This window comes from Trachurus japonicus, unplaced genomic scaffold (assembly GCF_045865225.1).
Source record: "Trachurus japonicus isolate A0001 unplaced genomic scaffold, Traja_1.0 AP030679.1".
Taxonomy (NCBI): domain Eukaryota; kingdom Metazoa; phylum Chordata; class Actinopteri; order Carangiformes; family Carangidae; genus Trachurus; species Trachurus japonicus.
Genome location: NW_028220812.1, coordinates 1 through 19,257, shown reverse-complemented (window position 1 = coordinate 19,257; position 19,257 = coordinate 1). Strand labels below are relative to the sequence as shown.

Below are 19,257 nucleotides of genomic sequence, written 5' to 3'. Positions count from 1 at the left end.
TGATGTCAGGCTGAAAAAGAACAGTCAAACTACATTTGTGCTTGAACCCAACGAACGTCATGGGTTGCCAGGTGGCATGTTCCTTGAAGCTGCGCTAATGGACATTCCCTTTAAGTCCAGCAGCAAGGTCCCTGTCGTCCTGCGTAACCTTAGTGACCACAATGTTACACTGCAGCCAAAATGCATCATTGCTCAAATATGTGCAACTCAGCAGATCACACCGCTTGGACCAGAGCAAGGTGACTCTCGTCGCAACAAACCTGACATTGACAACCTCAAGTTCAATCTCGATGATTCGCCAATATCTGAACAGTGGAAAGACCGTATCGCCACCAAGCTTAGATCCATTTCAGAAGTCTTTGCTGTGGATGACCTGTCACATGGTCACACCACTGCTGTGAGACATCACATCAGGCTTCATGACGACACTCCTTTTAAGGAGAGGCCAAGGCCTATTCATCCCAACGACAGGGAAGCGGTCAAGCAACATCTTAAAGAACTGCTCGACGCAGGAATCATTAAAGAGTCACAGAGCCCTTTCGCGTCGCCAGTGGTCTTAGTGCGAAAAAAGAATGGCTCAATCAGACTATGCATCGACTACAGGAAGCTAAATGCTCGAACCATCAGAGACGCATATGCTCTTCCGAACATTGAGGAGACCTTTGCGGCCCTAAGCGGCGCTAAATGGTTCTCAGTCATGGACCTTAAATCTGGTTATTACCAGGTTGAGATGGCTGAAGAAGATAAGCCTAAAACCGCTTTCACTTGTCCCCTCGGCTTCTTCGAATTCAATCGCATGCCGCAGGGTGTCACAAACGCGCCAAGCACCTTTCAGCGCCTTATGGAGAGGTGTGTCGGCGACTTGCACCTCAATGAGGTATTGGTGTTTCTGGACGACTTGATTGTCTTTTCGGACACATTGGAAGAACACGAAGCACGGCTCATGAAGGTGCTGAACCGTCTTAAGGACTACGGTCTAAAGCTTTCTCCAGAAAAATGTCACTTCTTTAAGACGTCAGTCAAGTATCTTGGCCATGTGGTCGATGCGCGGGGAGTTCATACAGACCCTGACAAGGTATCCGCCCTGAGAGATTGGCCTCGTCCTTTAAACAGGAAAGAGCTAAAATGTTTTTTAGGCTTCGCTGGTTACTATCGGCGGTTCGTCGATGGGTATTCCCAGATAGCCAAACCTCTTAATAGCCTGACAGCGGGCTACTACCCACCGAAGAAGAGAGGCAAGGTGTACAAGAGGGAGCGCACCACGCCTCTTGTGAGCCCCAATGTACCACTTGGTGAGGAGTGGACTCCCGAGTGTGAGAATGCATTCAGAACTCTGATCGAGAAATTGACGTCTGCGCCCATCCTTGCCTTTGCGAATCCACAACTGCCGTATGTTGTACATACTGACGCTTGTTGCGACGGATTGGGCGCTGCGCTCTACCAAGAGCAGGAGGGGAAGCTCAGAGTTGTCGCGTACGCCAGTCGAGGTCTTTCCAAGAGCGAGAGAAACTATCCCACTCACAAGCTCGAATTCTTGGCCTTAAAGTGGGCGGTTTGTGAGAAGTTCAATGATTACCTTTATGGATCAAGTTTCACTATACTTACCGACAACAACCCCCTCACATACATATTGACATCTGCAAAGTTAGATGCTGCTGGACACCGCTGGTTAGCCGCTCTTTCTACTTACCAATTCACCATCAAGTACAGAGCAGGGCAGGCCAACCGCGATGCAGACGGGTTGTCCCGGCGACCTCAAGGTCCGCCTTTTGAGGATGAAGCTTTCACTAAAGAAAGAGAGAGAATAGAAGACATGAAAAAACGGCTCATGGAGACAAGAGATGACATGGGTCATGAAGTGTTCTCTGCATTGTGTCAACGTCATCTTGTGACATTTAGAGGTGAACACCACCATCATTCAGAGCAACCAGTCGTTGCAGAGTCTCTTGTTGTTGATCCTTCTATTGTGCCTGATGTTTTTGGCGAGGACACTTTACCATCCATGACTAACTCTGACTGGTGTAATGCTCAAAATAATGATCCATCTATCTCACGTGTCATCACCTTTGTGAGGAGAGCTGTAAAACCCAGTTTCAGAGAGACAAACCTTGAACATCCTGATGTCAAACTCCTTCTCAGGGAATGGAAAAAACTCGAACTTAGGGATGATGTCCTTTACAGGAAGTGGTCTGAGCGAGGCGATCTTGTCTACCAGTTGGTCTTACCTGAGCAGTTCAGAGAGAGAGCACTGCAGGGAGTGCATAATGATGTTGGCCATCTTGGTTCTGAGCGCGCACTCCATCTTGCTCGTGCCAGGTTCTACTGGCCAAAGATGGCCAGAGACATTGAGGAAAAATGCAAAAAGTGCGAACGCTGTTTCAGGAGGAAGGCTGTGCCTCAAAAAGCTGCGCCTTTGGAGAACATTTCCGCTACTTACCCGCTCGAGCTTCTTTGTATGGATTATTTATCCCTTGAGCCGGATAACAGAGACACAAGAAACATTTTAGTCATCACTGACCACTTTACAAAATTCGCTGTGGCAGTGCCGACTAGAGATCAGAAAGCCAAAACTGTCGCAAAGGCTTTATGGGAAAACTTTATTGTTCACTACGGGTTCCCCAGTCGTCTGCTTAGCGACCAAGGCAGGGACTTTGAATCTAAAACAATCAGAGAACTCTGCACACTGATAGGAGCAGACAAAGTCCGTACCACCCCGTACCATCCCCGGGGAAACCCGGTGGAACGGTTTAACCGAACTCTCCTTGGTATGCTAGGGACCTTGGAAGAGAGAGACAAATACCATTGGAGAGATTTTGTCAAACCATTAGTCCACGCATACAATTGCACGAGAAACGATACAACAGGCTTTTCGCCTTATGAACTAATGTTTGGTAGGCAGCCCAGATTGCCAATTGATCTAGTCCTGGGAATCCACCCTGATATGGGGAACCACAAGACCCACTCAGAGTATGTCAAGGGCCTTCGTCAGCGCCTACAAGAGAGCTACTCGTTAGCTGCTAAGAACTTCCAGAAGATGGGAGGGAAGAACAAGGCTAGATTTGACAAGAAGGTCAGGGCAGCTGAACTCTTAGAGGGGGACAGGGTCTTAGTGAGAAACGTGAATATCAGGGGAAAACACAAACTAGCCGATCGGTGGGAACAGAAAATCCATGTTGTTGTCAGACGGATTAGAGACAGTCCTGTTTATGTAGTCAAACCTGAAACAGGGGAGGGTCCGCACCGTACGTTGCATAGAGATCTTCTTCTGCCATGCGGGTTCCTACCTGTAACAGAGATCAGAGAGCACAGTTATCCCACTGACACGTCAAAGAAAATGAGACTGCGGGACAAAACAACAAAAGACGCACAAGAGGATGTTGACTGTCAGGAGGATGAGTCGTACAGTGATGAGGATGAACTGTATCCTAGCCCATGGGTGCCAGAAATCATCACTAGGGGTCCTTTCCTACAGAGGGAAGGTGGCTTCAGTGAGCCTCAACCAGCTTCCAGGGTATTAAACCCTGACACCCCTTCCTTTGTGCCCCAAAGCTCCACACACTTACCTGAGAGACCTACTCACGAGCTTCAACCAGAAACTCCTCTTGTTAGCTCTGAGAGTAGTAGTTCAGTTACACATCCTACTTCCCACTGTAAGCCCCCAGACCATGTTGTTATTGACATTCCAGAACCTGATATGACACACATCTCACCTGTTAGAGAGGACACAGATCTCATCACCACAGACCCTGTAGTTGCAGACACTGACAATGTAACATCTGAGAGTCTAGAGTCTGAGAACACAAGTGTCAGGCGTTCTGTTAGGGAGAGACGTCCGCCTCGGAAACTCACTTATGATGAGCTGGGGGAGCCTTTAACCTTGGCCATCAGTTCGTTCTTTCAGGCTTTAGGAACTGCCATTTCACACGTATCTGTACCTGTAGGGGCAGGTATGCATGCAGGGACTCATGCAGTCTAGAGGGGGAGAGTGTAACCCTGGTTAGAATTACAACACTCAGAAATACCAGTTTCCCTGAATGCATCATAGGTTTCCTGTATTGTAGTTGTTTTTTCGTCCGATAGTAGAATTTCCGAGCTTACCTGAACGCATCACCTGCAGGCCTCGGTGTGTGTGAGAAGGTGAGGGACAGAGAGGAAAAAGAGAAAAAAAGAAAGGAGAAACCTCATGCAGCCGCAGAGCAAAGTGTCCCCGTTCGGCGGCCAAACATGATGATATTTCGTGGAAGTTGTGATAAAACTGTCGTTAGAAAGTGAGTGTGAAAAGAAACTTACCTGGTGGAAGTGAAACCGATCTCGGGAGCGACTCGGACGAGTGTTTCCACGGACTTTTCTGAACTATTTTGGTGAGTTAGCTGCACCGATAGCTCGTTAGCTCAATTAGCAGTATCATTCTGGTTTAGTACACAAAGAAAGAAAGCCAGTCAGAATAGTCAAATGTTTAATGGTACTGAGAAATGTTTTTTTGTGATGCTGTGACGATATGTTGTTATTGTGTGTTACCGTGACGAACGTGTAGCAATTTACCGAGCTGTTAGCTCAGCTGCGGCCTGTTAACGAGGCCGAGCACGGCTCCACAGCCGTCGCCGTAGCTCAGATGCTAAAATGATGCAGCATTTAATGTATTTCATATTTCCTGTAGTTGAGTTGCTTATATTTCATTTAACCCATTTAGGCCTAAAACGCCTGGAAAAAATGCCTGTAAAACCTAAGGACGATTTTAAAATAACCCCCTAAAACCTGAAGTTTTTCTGGAAATTCAACATAAGTGTCAACGCCTACTAAATAATTGATTTCTCAGGCTCTGTAGCAGATAGAAATGAAATTCAAAAAGTATTTGAGAGCTTATACCTGTGGCTTTCATGAGAAGTTGAGTTTATTTGTCCAAACCTTCAATAAAGTTTTTTAAAAAATCAACAAACTCAGCAAATTGAGAAAAAAAGGCTTTTTCGCCTTTATTGAACAGGAGAGTTGACAGGAAATGGCAGTGAGAACCATAGCCTCAACACATGGGGCTAAACACTGCCCCAAGCAGCACTATTTTCAATCAAAAATGTAAAAAAATAAAGTGTCAGTACAAGAATAAGTGCCTGGGATTGGGCAGTGAGGTAGTTCAGGAACCAGCACATTTTCCAGAGCTTGTCATCTCTGTTCACATCTGCTGCCTGGTTGTTCTGGAGGTGTAGATACCTGAAAAAATATAGACACAGGTAAGCTACCTTGGATGAAAGCATAATATAAAACATAATATTCATATAAAACATAATATTTATATATTCATATAAAACATAATATTCATAATTCTCATGTGTTGTGACTATGTGACATGTAGGCTACTGTCTCTATATTGTAAATTACATTGGACTGTAAGCTACTGTTTACAGTTGAATAAAAATCCTATGCATAATAGGCCTACCATCTATATTGAAATTACATTGGACTGTAAGATAACGTTACTGTTTATACTAGTACTGTATGTGATGATGACTGAATAAAAATCCTATGCATAATACGAATACATGCCCATTAGCAAGATGTAAACATGATACAACATAGGAAGAAAGACATACGGTAGCTCTCATTAGCCTACTGTAATAATAATAAACAATAATAAATACCTCCATCGGTGATCGGTGTTGCATCTGCAGGTGACTTTCGCCCCTGGGGTGCGGTTGAATCGCCTTCGAGGATTACGTTAGGGTGGTAATTATTCGTCCTACTCGGTTTCAAAACCTACAAAATCATCGTCCTCATCTTCGTCATCTAAAAACATATTCTTCGTCCATAAATACCGGTCAATTGGTTCCAAGGGTTCAAAGTCCGGATCAGCAATAAAACTGAGTGAATAGTTTTCATCAAGATCGCTTTTTTCACTCACTTCGGAGCTCCCTCCGTCTTCCGCCATGATTTCAAAGTTTTTTTTTTTTTTTTTTTAAAGTCCCATGTGGCATTGCGACGCTCCTACGTGTATTCTGATGCATTTCATTGGCCAAGAGACCGGAAATAGGCGGAAAAAACTACAAAGACTACAAAATGACGTATCCGCTTTCCCGGTTTGAAAGGTAGAATGACGCAACAGCGCCCCCGGTTTTAATGGTAGAAATGCGGTAATGCTGTCCCGGTCTAAATGGGTTAATGAAGCTGTATTGTGTTATGTGCACTGAGAAAAAGTAAACAGACAGTCATTTAAGCTGATGAATAATTACGCTGCATGTTATGCAGGCTGGTTTTTTTGAGGGACGAGTTCTTCTGTTCAACTGTGATCCACACCACCGCCGTTGCCGCGTGGAGGCTCTTGGTTCAACTGCAAACCTGTATCACCGCCATGCTGCATGGAGACTCTTGGTTCATCGGGACCAGTGTGGCACCAGTGTGGTAGGACAGGACTCAGTCCTGAGGAGTAACACATTTTATTTGCACTTTCTTTTCTGAGATCTCAGTATTTTTGACTTTTTCCTATTTTTGACTTTTTTTTTCTATTTTTTTTTTACATTTTTTTGCTAAAAACAAACTGACAAAGGAACTTAAAGAACTGTTTTCCCCTTGGAGGACCTGAAAGACAATAAATAAACTGAAACAAACAGTGGAAAACAGGGAATAAAAAGGACAATTCAACCCATTAAAGGGGAAAGAGACATTTTATTTTATTTTATCTTTATTATTTTTTTTATTATTTTCTATACCGGTACTTACCTGGTCAGCTAATTTTATTTCATTCTGTGAATTTAATTTATGTGAAAGCGAACTGCATTTCATTTAATGTGTGCAAGGCTGAACAATTTAAGTTGAGAAAACAAAACTGAATACTTGAACATAAACATTCATACCATATTTTGTGTTGTGTGTTATGTGGGTTGGAGATCAATTGCTCTCATGCTTCAGTGCTACTGCCAGTCTCCTTATCCGAACCTAGTTGATCAGACAGAACCCGAGAAGACTAAGAAGAAGGTTACAGGTACATGTAGATATGGATATAATTTCACCCTGAGGAGATGGTATTGATGTATTAAAAATGTGCTTTGGTGTGGAGAAGTTGCTTCGAGCAGGTTTTTGGTACAAAATCTAGGTACAACTCAAAATATAAATGGATAAAAGTCAGAATTCCTGCTGAGTACATTAAGGTCTTGTCTATCGAGATCAATTTCATGCAAATTCATCATGGTATTTTAATGGCTGCAAAGAGAGAGGAAAAGAGGAAAAAAAGACTGTGCTTGATAGGGTTGCTCTGGGTTTGCTGCATCAGCAGTGGTGCAGAGTTTCATTGACTTTTTGTTCAGCACACCAGACACACACAGGGATCAAACCTTACGGCCACTCAACTAAAAATTAAATGTAAAGAGTTTGGAGTTTGGTGGTTTTCTTTGACTTTAAAGACTTTTTTCTTCACCAGAAAGAACACGTTATCAGGCATAGACAAAGCTCCCAGTGTCCTCCTCCTGAACTCCTCGCTGACGGTGGACTCACCCCACTGGCTCCACACCTTCCCAATGTAGGATTAGCAGGTCTGTATCAGACCAGGTCAGTGATGTGGAGATGAGACAAGAGCTGGGGTTTGAACTTCTCTCTCAAGTTCTTGCTTTTTTATCTGTTGCCCAGGTATTTGTGACAATGTTCAAGAGAATTTCCTGAAGAGACTGTGGTGTTTTTAATTCCCGGTTTTAAACGTTTTAAACAATATCAAATCTTATAGGACGATAACCCCATTTGATTATGTTTGATGAAGCATCTTTCAACCTTGTACCCAACACATAAAACTCATGACAGCTAACATCAGCTATAAACTGCTGACTGTGAGTCTGCACTGTTACCTCTGGTATCTACATATTAAGGTTGGTATAGGCTTAGTGATTCAGTACAGGATTTAATGCAGGATGCAGAATGAAGGCTGGCATCTCAAAGAGTTGGACGGACAAATAGATTTGCTTCTGAAGGTTTCTGCTGATGCTGCCTGAGGGTTCAGGAGAAGACTAAATAAGGTGAATTTAATGTATCATATAAGTATACGGACAAATTTCTTTGAGTTGAGATTTTTTTTGTGGCCTTTTGCTCTTTATATGAGGGGCCACACAATACTGAAATTGCATTAAAGCAAAATATTGTCCACCTGCATTTATAGCTATATCCAAAGCCTTCATACTGGACTGCCTTTGAGTTGAAAATCAATTACTTTCCTGTATAAATTCAGCCGCTATAGCGCCAAGTGAGGAAGAAAAAATATCGAAGAAGAGAGAGTCACTTTGTTTTCATTAACTGTAAATTAAATGACATTTCCCCTGAGGGCTGGAACTTCAATCTGTCCTGATTTATTAGCTTTGGAAACAAACTCTGGGAGCCGTGCAACAGATGACCAACCGATCCCCTGGGCCAGGTCCTTCATTTGAAGCAAGTGGCTGTAGCCGCGCCACTCTGCTCTGTGCCCAATTCGAACGGGTCTTATCTGTCAGGAGGATATTGACTGCATTACTCATTATCAGCTGAGAGTGTCTCTGCTAGTAAACTCACGCTCAATGGAGTTAGCTATCAAAGGCAATACTCGGAAGGATGTCTGGCCACAAGGAGATGATCCCAGCACAGTCATATATCTCTCTCTGTCTCTCTTTGTCTAAAATAATCTGTCCCCGTCCCTCTCTCTTTTTAATCAAGTCTTTGCCCTGCTGCTCACTTCTCTTCGAGAGGCAGAGGGAAAGTTATCACTTCATACCAATAAAGATGACTCTTAGGGAGGAAAATAATAAACACTTGAAGCACATCTGTACAGGTAATATACTTTCACGGAGAGAAAATGATTTAGTATTGATGGACCAGGATGTGTATACAGTATGTGTGAGTGAAAATCACAATACAAGATTAGTTTGACATTTTGAACTCAGATGAGCAGATTCAAACAACTATTGCAATTTTGACTTTGTTACTTTTTTGTTTTAAAATAGATTTTAAAGAGATCTGATGATGATGTTGATGCCCACAGTTATTGGGTCTCACCAACCTTGACTACCAGTGTTGGCTACAACATGGAAAACTAGAAAATATCCTCGAAGAAATATTGAAAGTGCCACATGTGATCTCTGTTAACATGGGAATCAAACCCATGACCTTAAGGTCAAGACAGAGCTAATCAGACAGACACATGATCATCTTTCTCTGAGTACTGACATTGAGGAGCCGTCAACTTGTGTGTGTGTGTGGTTGTGTTTCACATATAAATGTATGGGAGACAGGGGCCAGAAGTAGATTAACTGCAGCGATATCAGACGAGTCAAGTTAATCTCAGCTGTGGTTCTGGCCTCAGGCTCAGAGGTTGCCATGACAATAGACGCATCCCAGGCTGAGGCAGCTAGAATTAGACACTGATCAATCAAATATTGCTTCAGCAAACGTTCACCTCGAGAGTCCATTTAAACTTTAAACTGTAGACACAGGTCTCGTCTATTGATGTGCTTTTTTCACATTTTAATGAATCACTGTTCAATGATCATGATCAATTTTTGAAGGAACTGGAGATTATAATGGGTGTGTATTACACTCATGATCTTTCTTTAGAGGGTTTTAAGTCTGATTTTGAGCTTGCCAATGCTCTTGCTTTTACACTCATTTTGATAATTTTGATTTCAGCCAGGAGTTTCCGGAACTCCACAAACTTAGGAACAATCAGCATTTTAACATCACATGTAGAGATGTTGAAAATGTCTGCAAGACAAAGTCAACAAAAGTCATGGCCCAGATAATATCTGTGGACGCTTGATTAAATCTTGTACAAAAGAGCTGCATATTCCACTACATTTTTAATAAATCCTTGCAGACACAACATGTACCAAAAGTCTGGAAGAATGCTGTAGTGGTCCCAGTCCCCAAATAGTGGCCCTAAATTTTTTTAATGATTTTAGACCGTTTTTGTAGCCAATGCCAATCTGGCCCTCTGCATTGTGTTTTCTCGGTACAAACTGCCCCAGGTGCGGTTCGAACCCTTGTCTCCGGCACGGCAGGCCAACCGTTTTGCCAAGAGCTCAATGAGCACTTGGCAGTTTGGTTAGCACATCCTTTATGGGTGAGTGAGTGCACCTCCGTTACACTTTGACCTCAATTTTAATGAAAAACTGGGAAGGTCAGAAATGCACTTGATGCTATGCAGTTTGTCTACAGGCCAGGGCACCTTGCTCTTGCTAACCTGCTCTTTAAGCATCTGGAAGGAAGTGGATCTCATGTTCGAATCCTTTTTATTGGTTTATGCCTTTATTACCTTTTAGAACAATTTTGGATTTTTTAACTAACAGGACACAGAGAGTAAGGGTGAATGAAGTCCTGTCTGGTCAGCTTTACAGCTCCACAGGCTCCCCACAAGGATGCTTACTTTCACCGCTTCTGTTCATCCTTTACACAAACATGTGCCAGAGCAAATATCAAAACAGGACAATTATTAAGTATGCGGATGATTCTGTTATTGTGAGTCTGCTCCAGAAAAATGAAAGAGGCCATGGTCCGATAGTTGATGACTGCATTGGTGTGAAGAGTCACATCTTCAACTTAACATATCCAAAACAAAGGATAGGTTAAAAACAAACCCACACACGATGCCACAACCATAAAAGGTCAGTCAATGGAATGTGTGGAATCCTACCTTGGGACTATTATTGATTTTAAATTGAACTTCAAGAAAACTGTGAAGCTGTGTGTTTGCACTGTTTGAGAAAATTGTCCTATTTTTATGTAGACAAAAACATGATGATCCTATTTTATAATGCTTTTATTGAATCCATTTTATCCTTTTCTTTGGTGTCATGGTCCATAAGTCTCTCTGTTAAGAACAAGAACTCCTTGAATCAAATTGTGAAATGGTCAGGTAAGCTGATCGGCGGCCCAGCTGAACCCCTTTTCCCTGTATATTATAGTGGATAGCATGACCATTTTAAATGACAGTTCTCATCCCCTGCACAGTGAGTTCCAGCTTCTTCCCTCTGGACGGAGGTTTTTAGTCCCAAACTGCAGAACGAAACGTTACAAAAACTGTTTTGTTCCAGCTGCAATCACACTGGTAAACAAGCTGTAGTTGCATAAAACTGCACAAGTCACTTTGGAGTATGTATCTTATTTTTTATTTATAGATATTTTATGATTTTTATCTCATTGTTTTATTCTCATTTTATTGAACTGTTTTTATTTTTTTAAAACACACACACACACACACACACACACACACACACACACACACACACACACACATATATACTATATATATATAGTATATATATGTTTACTTTTTCAAACTGTGATCGATGTTTCAACTCTCGACTGCGGATCTAGTTTACCCGTGGGTATCAATAAAGTAACCTGGACTGGAACCTGAACCTGATCAGGCTGTGGGTGAGTGGGTGATCATAGACAAACTCCAGCCCCTATCCAGGAGTCTGGATCTAGACCAGGGCTATGCATTGAGGTCACCTCCTGCACAAGCTCTGAAGAATTCAAGTGAATGGGATTTTTGTATTGGGTTTTGGATTATGTCAGAAAAAGATCTCTGTGGCTAACAGAAGTTTATGATACTTACAAATTTTGTTCAGCGAGATAATCTTCACATATGAAAACCGTATTTGAAAATTATTGTGATTGCCAGAAGTAAAAAGCTAAAGTTAGGCTTTAACGGACTACCTACATGGTCCATGACTGACGTCACCACCACTAAGCTTTCCAGCTTTATTTTAAAAACATTGTCCAATGGGGAAATGGGACTGTTTTTACTTGTTGAAGACCCACAAATAACATGCATAAGAACACTAGCCTGTACGGGGGTGATGACGTTTAATATCCCCGTCAGGGAGGTGTTTTACCAAAATCCCAAAATCAAAAAAAGGATCGACTTTTAGATGAGGGAACCGGAAGTGCTAAAAGCGGAGTTCCGGGTTTACTGGCAGACTCTATTTGGTTTAGATTTGAGATGTTTCTGACACAGAACTAAAACAGTTGCTTGGACTGTGTTTTTAAAACCTAGTAGTGTGGACAGCTTAGCTTATGTTAGCATAGGGTCTTGGCAGCTTGCACCTGCTCCAGCATTTCTAAACCCCGCTAATTAACATGATTATTTTGTTTAGTAATCATTGTCTGCTTTGCTTAGCTAATGAGCTGCTGGCTGTAGTCTTATAGCTAGCATACAAATATAATACAGGGGTGCAAACTTGTCACCTTTCGTCGAAATTCGCCGTTTTGGATCCCAAATTGGTCATTTGTGTGATTCGTGTAAATCCGCAAAAAAAAAAAAAATTGAGAGGGGGGGGGGGGTCCGGCGAGGCGAGGCGAGGCGAGGCGAGCCGAGCCGAGCCAATGCACCTGTCTCTTTAAGGCGCATGCAGCTTCTCTGGATGACAACGAGTGGTGGCAGCGCTCCTCTTCTGTCCAGCAATACACACCTGAAGCTTCACTTTTAATACAGACTAACTAACGCGACTTTTTGAGCATGGCGAGTGAAAGAGTCGGAGCTAGAAGATGCTCCAGCAGCCGCGTGTGTGTGATGATCGCGATCGCGGCCAATTAGCGATTAGCGCGTTTAGCTTTTATTAGCGCTGCAGCGCGACCTGTTCAGCAGCAGCAGCAGGAGGAGGAGGAGGAGGTTGACTGACTGTGGCAGGACACCTCTGCCTCTGTTTCACTTTATGTTGCTGGTAAATAATGTGGTTGTAAAAGTAGTAGGCTAAAGTTAAATTATTTAGTATGCACTAATTAAAGGGGCAGAGCTTTAAGAGACATTTTAGCTTTTATATTTTATAAGATATATTTTTTGCATATACAAGACATGATTGATTTTCCCAACGATCAAAGTATACGAAACCGAACCGAAAACCATGACCACAAAACCATGAAGCGAACCGTTTGCTTGAACATCTTTTAAATACATATTGCCGCTTAATATGTTTTATGTAGCCTATGGCATTTTTAAGCTTCATGTGTGTTATTGGACAGAAAGAGCAGCGCTGCCTTGGAGCATAGCCTACGTACAGAAAACACATTTACATCAATAAATAAATGTTTCACAATGAACCAATCAGTCTGTATTAAATTTTATTTAGTTTGAAGGCAAGGTTTGCAAGGTTCATCAAGGGACAGATTCTCTAGGTTTTGCACAGCTTTTGCTCATGCTAAACCTGCAAAGGCTGAAGACCCTCTTCACATATTTCAAAACCAAACACAGAGAGACAGATTGTGCAGGTTTAACAGGAGCAAAAGCTGTGCAAACCTGAGTAAATCTGGACCCTAGTCTCATGCTAAAATTGACTGTAAATTCACCTTTAAAGTTGGTTTTTAAAAAAATTTTCCCGGGGGAGCATGCCCCCGGACCCCCCTAGGGGGTCGGTATCTTGTCACCTTTTTTACCCCTGATGAGTTTGCACCCCTGATAATAGTACCAGAAATATCAATCCTGTCATCTAACCTTTGTCAAGAAAGCGGATCAGTTTGTTTTCTAAAATGCTAAGCTATCACTTTAACTGTTACTATTCTGTTTTATTGTACATGTGTTGATCATTAGCAGAAAACATGTTTTTAGCACCATGGGACCTGACACAAAGAGAGTTCATTAAATTCAACACTGTCTTCTAAACTTATCTCTGCATTTTAAAAGTTTCCTCAAAATCACTTTGTTCAGCTTTTAATAAAGACACAACAAATGTAGAATGTGATTCTTAATGGGATGTAATGTACTGGTTGTCCGTATTTATAGCCTGATTTCCCCGCAGATACTGAACATTCATCCTGCCTTGTCTTCTCTTTTACCTGTTGAGCTAATTAAATAGTCAAATCTTGGAAAGTGTGCCATGGAGCACTCTCAGGGATTTCAACCATAAAAACGGGGTAAAGTTTCCTTTCATCCAGCTTGTTTTCCGTCTCATGATTATGTCTATCTGGTGCCTTTGTTTACAATGAGAAAGTATAATTTATTTGTGTTGCATATCCACCAAGGCATCAGCATCATCCTCCAAACAACAGCGAGGAAAAACAAAGAATTGGCTTGAGATACATACAAATAAAAAAGGGAAACAGTAATTACTTTGGCTGTCAAATGAGTTTTAATTCTTTCTTCTTTTTTTGTCTCACACTCTGAACTTCAAAGAACTCAGATTTTAGTGACTGTCTAAGAATATCGCCGTGAATAGCTCCAGCTCCAGAAGTCACTGAGGAGGCTGAGGAGAGATGAATACCAAGCTGCAGAGAGCATCAAAAGAGAAGAGCAGCAGCGGAATGGTAAAGGGGTCTATTGTTATAGTCTGAGCCACAATACAGGCCATCACAATGCCTCCTCATGAGTAAACCAAACAACCAAAAGGAATAGGTCAAAGTGTTAAAGATAAACTTCACATCTTTCCTGAAAAAAAAGTAGAAGTGTGGGGAATATTCTGAAAAAAACTACAGTTTTCTTCCACCTACAATGATGTCGTATACTGTTCCCCATAGACAGCTTGGAAAGTGGAGTAATAAAGTATGACATGACATGGCACAACATCGTGGTATAATGACATTATAAATATATCATTTGACATCATCATACTTGCAAGTGAGGAGCGTCACTAAACCTTCAGCCGGCAGGAGACTTTGATGTAAGTACTAGATATATTCAATAAGGCAAAAGTGCCATATTGAATAGGTTTGCACTTTGCTTACTCAATAAGGTGAAGTGCAAGGACTTCAGGTAAGATAGAGCACTGAAGGCCCACAGAAAATGCACTTCTTGCACTTTTATTCGACCCATCAGAGTGTTGTTAAAATCTCTCTCAGGTAATCCAATGATGAGTGGACCAATGAACACATTGAATATGCATTTGAGATCTGATAACTAAGACCACATTCAGAGGCAGTGTGGGCCTCATGAGCCCACATCCCATTTGCACTGTGACTGTAAATGTATCCTGGTCACAATGAGGGTCCATCCACCCTACTGACATTCTCTAAAGGACCGCCCACTCTACTGGCATCATCTGTCACAGATTAATTAGTCTCACCACAGTTTCATTATGAACCATAAATATTTTACAGTTTGAAAAGGAAAAAACGTTGTTTCACTGCAAGAGTCGTGTGCAGCGAGGTAATTCACCTTCTCGTTGGCTTTCACACTCACTTGCACTCACATACAAGCACATTTGGGGCGGCAGTGGCTCAGGCAGTAGAGCGGGTCAATAATAATTGGTGGTTTGATTCCCGCTCTCTCCCAGTCTCTGTCGTAGTGTCCTTGGGCAAGACACCTTACCCACCCTGCCTCGTATGAATGTGTATGAATGATCATGGTGGTGGTCAGAGGCTCCGTCTTGAGATACTTGAAGTTTGCCTCCTCTGTATGGATTATGCAACACATTTATACAAGTTAAATAATATATAACCAGAGACACAAGTTGCTTCTCAGAGGTGATTCAACAGTCCCAATGTCCTAATGGTGCAAAAAATAAATAAATAAAAACCTCTGGAATGAAATAATGATAGAAACACTTATATATTAGAAAATCAACCAATAACAAATTTGTCCCAACAGGGACTGCAGTGAGGTTTTTTTTTTCTGTATAGCTGCACTTATGCCCGGGCTGGGCCGCTGCAAGGACTCAGCCTGAGAGGTTTGGCTCCACCAGGTGAGCTACCGGGGCCAACCCACGCTGCAGCCATAGGAATGTGAGGCAAAGCTGCTCTGATTTGCTCCCACACAACAAAATACCTTAGTATCCTGTGGAAAACACCAGTCAGTTTAAGTACATTCTTAATGGTCCTGTGAAAAACAATGAAAACCAGACAATTCATAAATTCATAACCCCCACCCCACCTCGGGCAGGATGTGAAATATGGACATGTGCAGGTAAAAGAGGACATTTGGTGTCATCCCAGATTCTGGATGTTTTTGGGTGGGGTTGTACTATACATAGGTCCTTCCACATGTACCTGCAGAGATTATGAACACATCAGCTCTTCAGTGCAGAATGTGCAGACATATTCATTGATTTAACATTGTGCATGTCAATATAATGAAAGCTCTGCAGTGTAAATAATTGGAACAGAATCCTTGTTAGTCCTCCAGAGAGTGGATTACATTTCAAATTGCCTGTGCTTTATCCATATAAGCATGACATGTACTCAATGTAGTAACATGCAGTTCACATAAAAATGCTCTAAAAGCTGAATTTCTTGATTAATCGCATGACATTGTTAACCATCTGCAGGCCACACTGCAACACCATTATAGACTGTCACAGCTTTTCACCACACCGTAAAAAATAAAGGGCTGTGAAAACTCAAAAATTCTAGGTAACTGGCTGCAATAGATTTTTGCGTTTTGAGTCCAACTAAAACTCTCAAGTTTTGAATAAAACCACATAAAGTTAAGCCAACAAATTATCTTTTGTTGAGATAACTTGTAAATTAACTTAAAGATAACTTCAAATTTTGAGTTTTTTAAACACTTAAAATTTAGTAGTCTCAACTTATTATTTTTGTTTCAGATAAGTTACCTTTCAAATGCATCAAAACTCAAAAATTCAAGTTGTACTTATAAATACTCTCAAGTTGTGGCAACTAAAACAACAAATAATACAAATACAAATAATACTAGTTAAGTAAAACATCTTTATTTAAACATTTAATGCAATATTCCAGCAAATATGATTAAATCTATCTAGTGCAAGTACTGTACACTGCACCCACAAACAAAAAGATGCAGACTGGTGTGGCCAAACTTGTTAAAAGAGTCCAAACCACAACACAGTCAAAAAGCACTACAGCAACACCACAGCAATGCTGTTAACAGTTTGAAGCGAGGCCGGTGCACCATCCACGAACACGGTGAGCACTCCCATTTGGACCCCTTTTGTTTGTCTGTCTTCTGGATCGGTGTCCTGTTGAAAGCAGAAATTCAACCAAATTCAATATAAACACTGTTAAGATAACTAAACACCTATGTCAGCGTGTAATTTTAAATTTGTGTCTCAGCCTGAGTAAACCTGTAGTGTACAGTTACTGTGCTATACAGTTTTTTTGCCTGTGATTCTAATTGCTATTCATCCCTGTAACAAGCTACAAGTCATTTATCTAACATCACAATAGTCTGAAGCTGTTCAATGGCGGTAAAAATGAAACATCAGGTAACTAGCCTTGTTGGCTAACTCTGCCCCACTTACAGTTTTCTTTTAACTCTGTTGATTAGTGGTGCACTGTCCCTATGAAATAAACTAATAAATGAAATGAAATATCCTAAATAGTTTTTCTCTGTGCTACTCTGGTCAGAGCGGCGTCCCAAGCAACAGTGTGCTACACTAAGCAGCGGTCTGGCAACGGACTGCAGGAATTATTCTTCTGTTGTTGTTGCCTACAATGATCAATAGATTGTGGTATTCTGGTAAAACTCCATATTCAACCTTAAATTAAATGGCTGGTTAAATAAATTACTTGTGTTCCAGGGAGAAAGGAGGCTCTCAGCCATTAAGCTGGGTTACGCTACTGTAGGTGGAAGGCAAAAATATATGGGGCGTTGGTGATTAATACGGTTTTTTGGGAGCTACAATCCAAGGTGTGGATATTTCATCTTTTCTATATTCTAAAGCAATATGGCATAGAGAATTATATGTGCATGATAATTAATGTGCACTCATGGTTGACCAAAAATAAAAACAGACATTCTGTACTCACCAGGCGTTTCAGGAAAAGTGTCTCTGAAATCTGAGGTCTAGACATGCTCTGCTTTGATGCATTGTGATGTCTGGAAATTGGACACAGGAAAGCCATAGGACATTTGGTTAAAAACAGTGCAGCTGAGATTAATTTGTGACTAGTTTAAACTTAGGTCTTATATTGGGGTGGCATCCATCAAATTTGGACGAACCGGGAAGAGGACAGACAGATTTAATTTTTTTCAGGACAATATCGCATTTCGGGGCTTCAATACAAGAGGGACATTAGCACTATGGAGGTATTTGGATGTTTTTTGGTGTGTCTTTTTGTTACGAAGACAGTTGGTATCCATTTGCAACCGTTATATGGACATGCACTGCTATGCCAAGACCCCCTGTAACTCAGAGAAGCGACAGATAACTCTGAAACTTCTCCCAGCCCTTAGTCGACACAAGGAGAGAAATTTCAATTTTGGGTGAACTATCCCTTTAAGGGCTTGCTCAGGTAACCCTGAACCATAATCAAAATTACATGATATTTATAACATGAATTCACCTGTTCATCAAGAACAGCCAAGCGTCTCTCCCTGTCTTGTCCCTTTTCCTGGCACGGCTGCTCTAAATGTCCACAACAGTTCCTTGGTTTACACATCAGAACTTGCTGCAAATCTGAAATAAACAAAAAACAGCACACATTAATCCAACCGAACCAGTTCATATGGATTTTCTCTTAAGTAGTTCAGTTTCTGAATACCTTTATTGGCAAGGTGCTGAATTACTCGTTGTATAAGGCAAGCAATAGTTCTGTGATATAAAATAGTTAGCAACTTTTTCACACACATTTTCTTACCTGTTCCTTAAGACACAGGGTCAGGCCATCTCTCCTGGATTTCTGTGACCATGGGCTGCACCTCAATCTTCTCCTGTCAGTCCACCAAGACAATTAACAACAATTAATGTCATATATATTCATGTTTACATGACACCCAATTGTAAAAATGAGTCTCTAAAGTAACATTAAACTTTAACATCAGAGGCACACATAAGCAGTATACCAGTTATTTGTAGCACTGCTCATTGTGTTTAATAAATGAGCTCCAGTCCCACTGTAGCCGCACTAACGGAGCTAACAGAGCTAACGGAGCTAACAAAGAGCTAACGGAGCTAACAGAGCTAACTGGTAAACAATTAATATCTACAACTCTCTTTTAGCCGTGAGGGGGACAATAAATATATAATAATGTATAATCTGCACACGTGAACCCTGACTTTTAGTACCATATTGAGCAAAATACTCACCTTGAGAGTAAGAAGTGTAAGAGATGTCGGCAGCACATGGCAGCAGTGTCGTTGTGGTGGAACCCCTGCAGATATGCATTGGAGACCCCAGTTCTTGTTGTCTCAACTTTCTAGAACTTGTCCTGACCCTCAAATGCACAGTTTTGAGGTTTGCTAACTCAAGTTATTAAGTTAGGCCAACTTTAGCCAAAAAACTTGAAAAAGATAGTTGAAATAAATAATGTTTATTAGTTTACAACACAACTCAATGTTTTTTTGTTTAGTCAGCTGAAAAAATATGGTAAGGCCAACAACTTTAAGTTTTTCATTTTTAGAGTGC

General features: G+C 41.4%; 1 long non-coding RNA gene across 1 annotated transcript; it reads right to left on the bottom strand.

The window, feature by feature from the left end:
• Positions 1 to 16,616: 16,616 nt before the first annotated feature.
• LOC146960133 (uncharacterized) lies at positions 16,617 to 18,263 on the bottom strand. Its single transcript, XR_015035513.1, has 3 exons — positions 18,196 to 18,263; positions 17,659 to 17,728; positions 16,617 to 16,868 (listed from the first exon to the last, which is right to left on the bottom strand). It is a non-coding gene; the product is annotated as an uncharacterized LOC146960133 (long non-coding RNA).
• Positions 18,264 to 19,257: the final 994 nt, after the last annotated feature.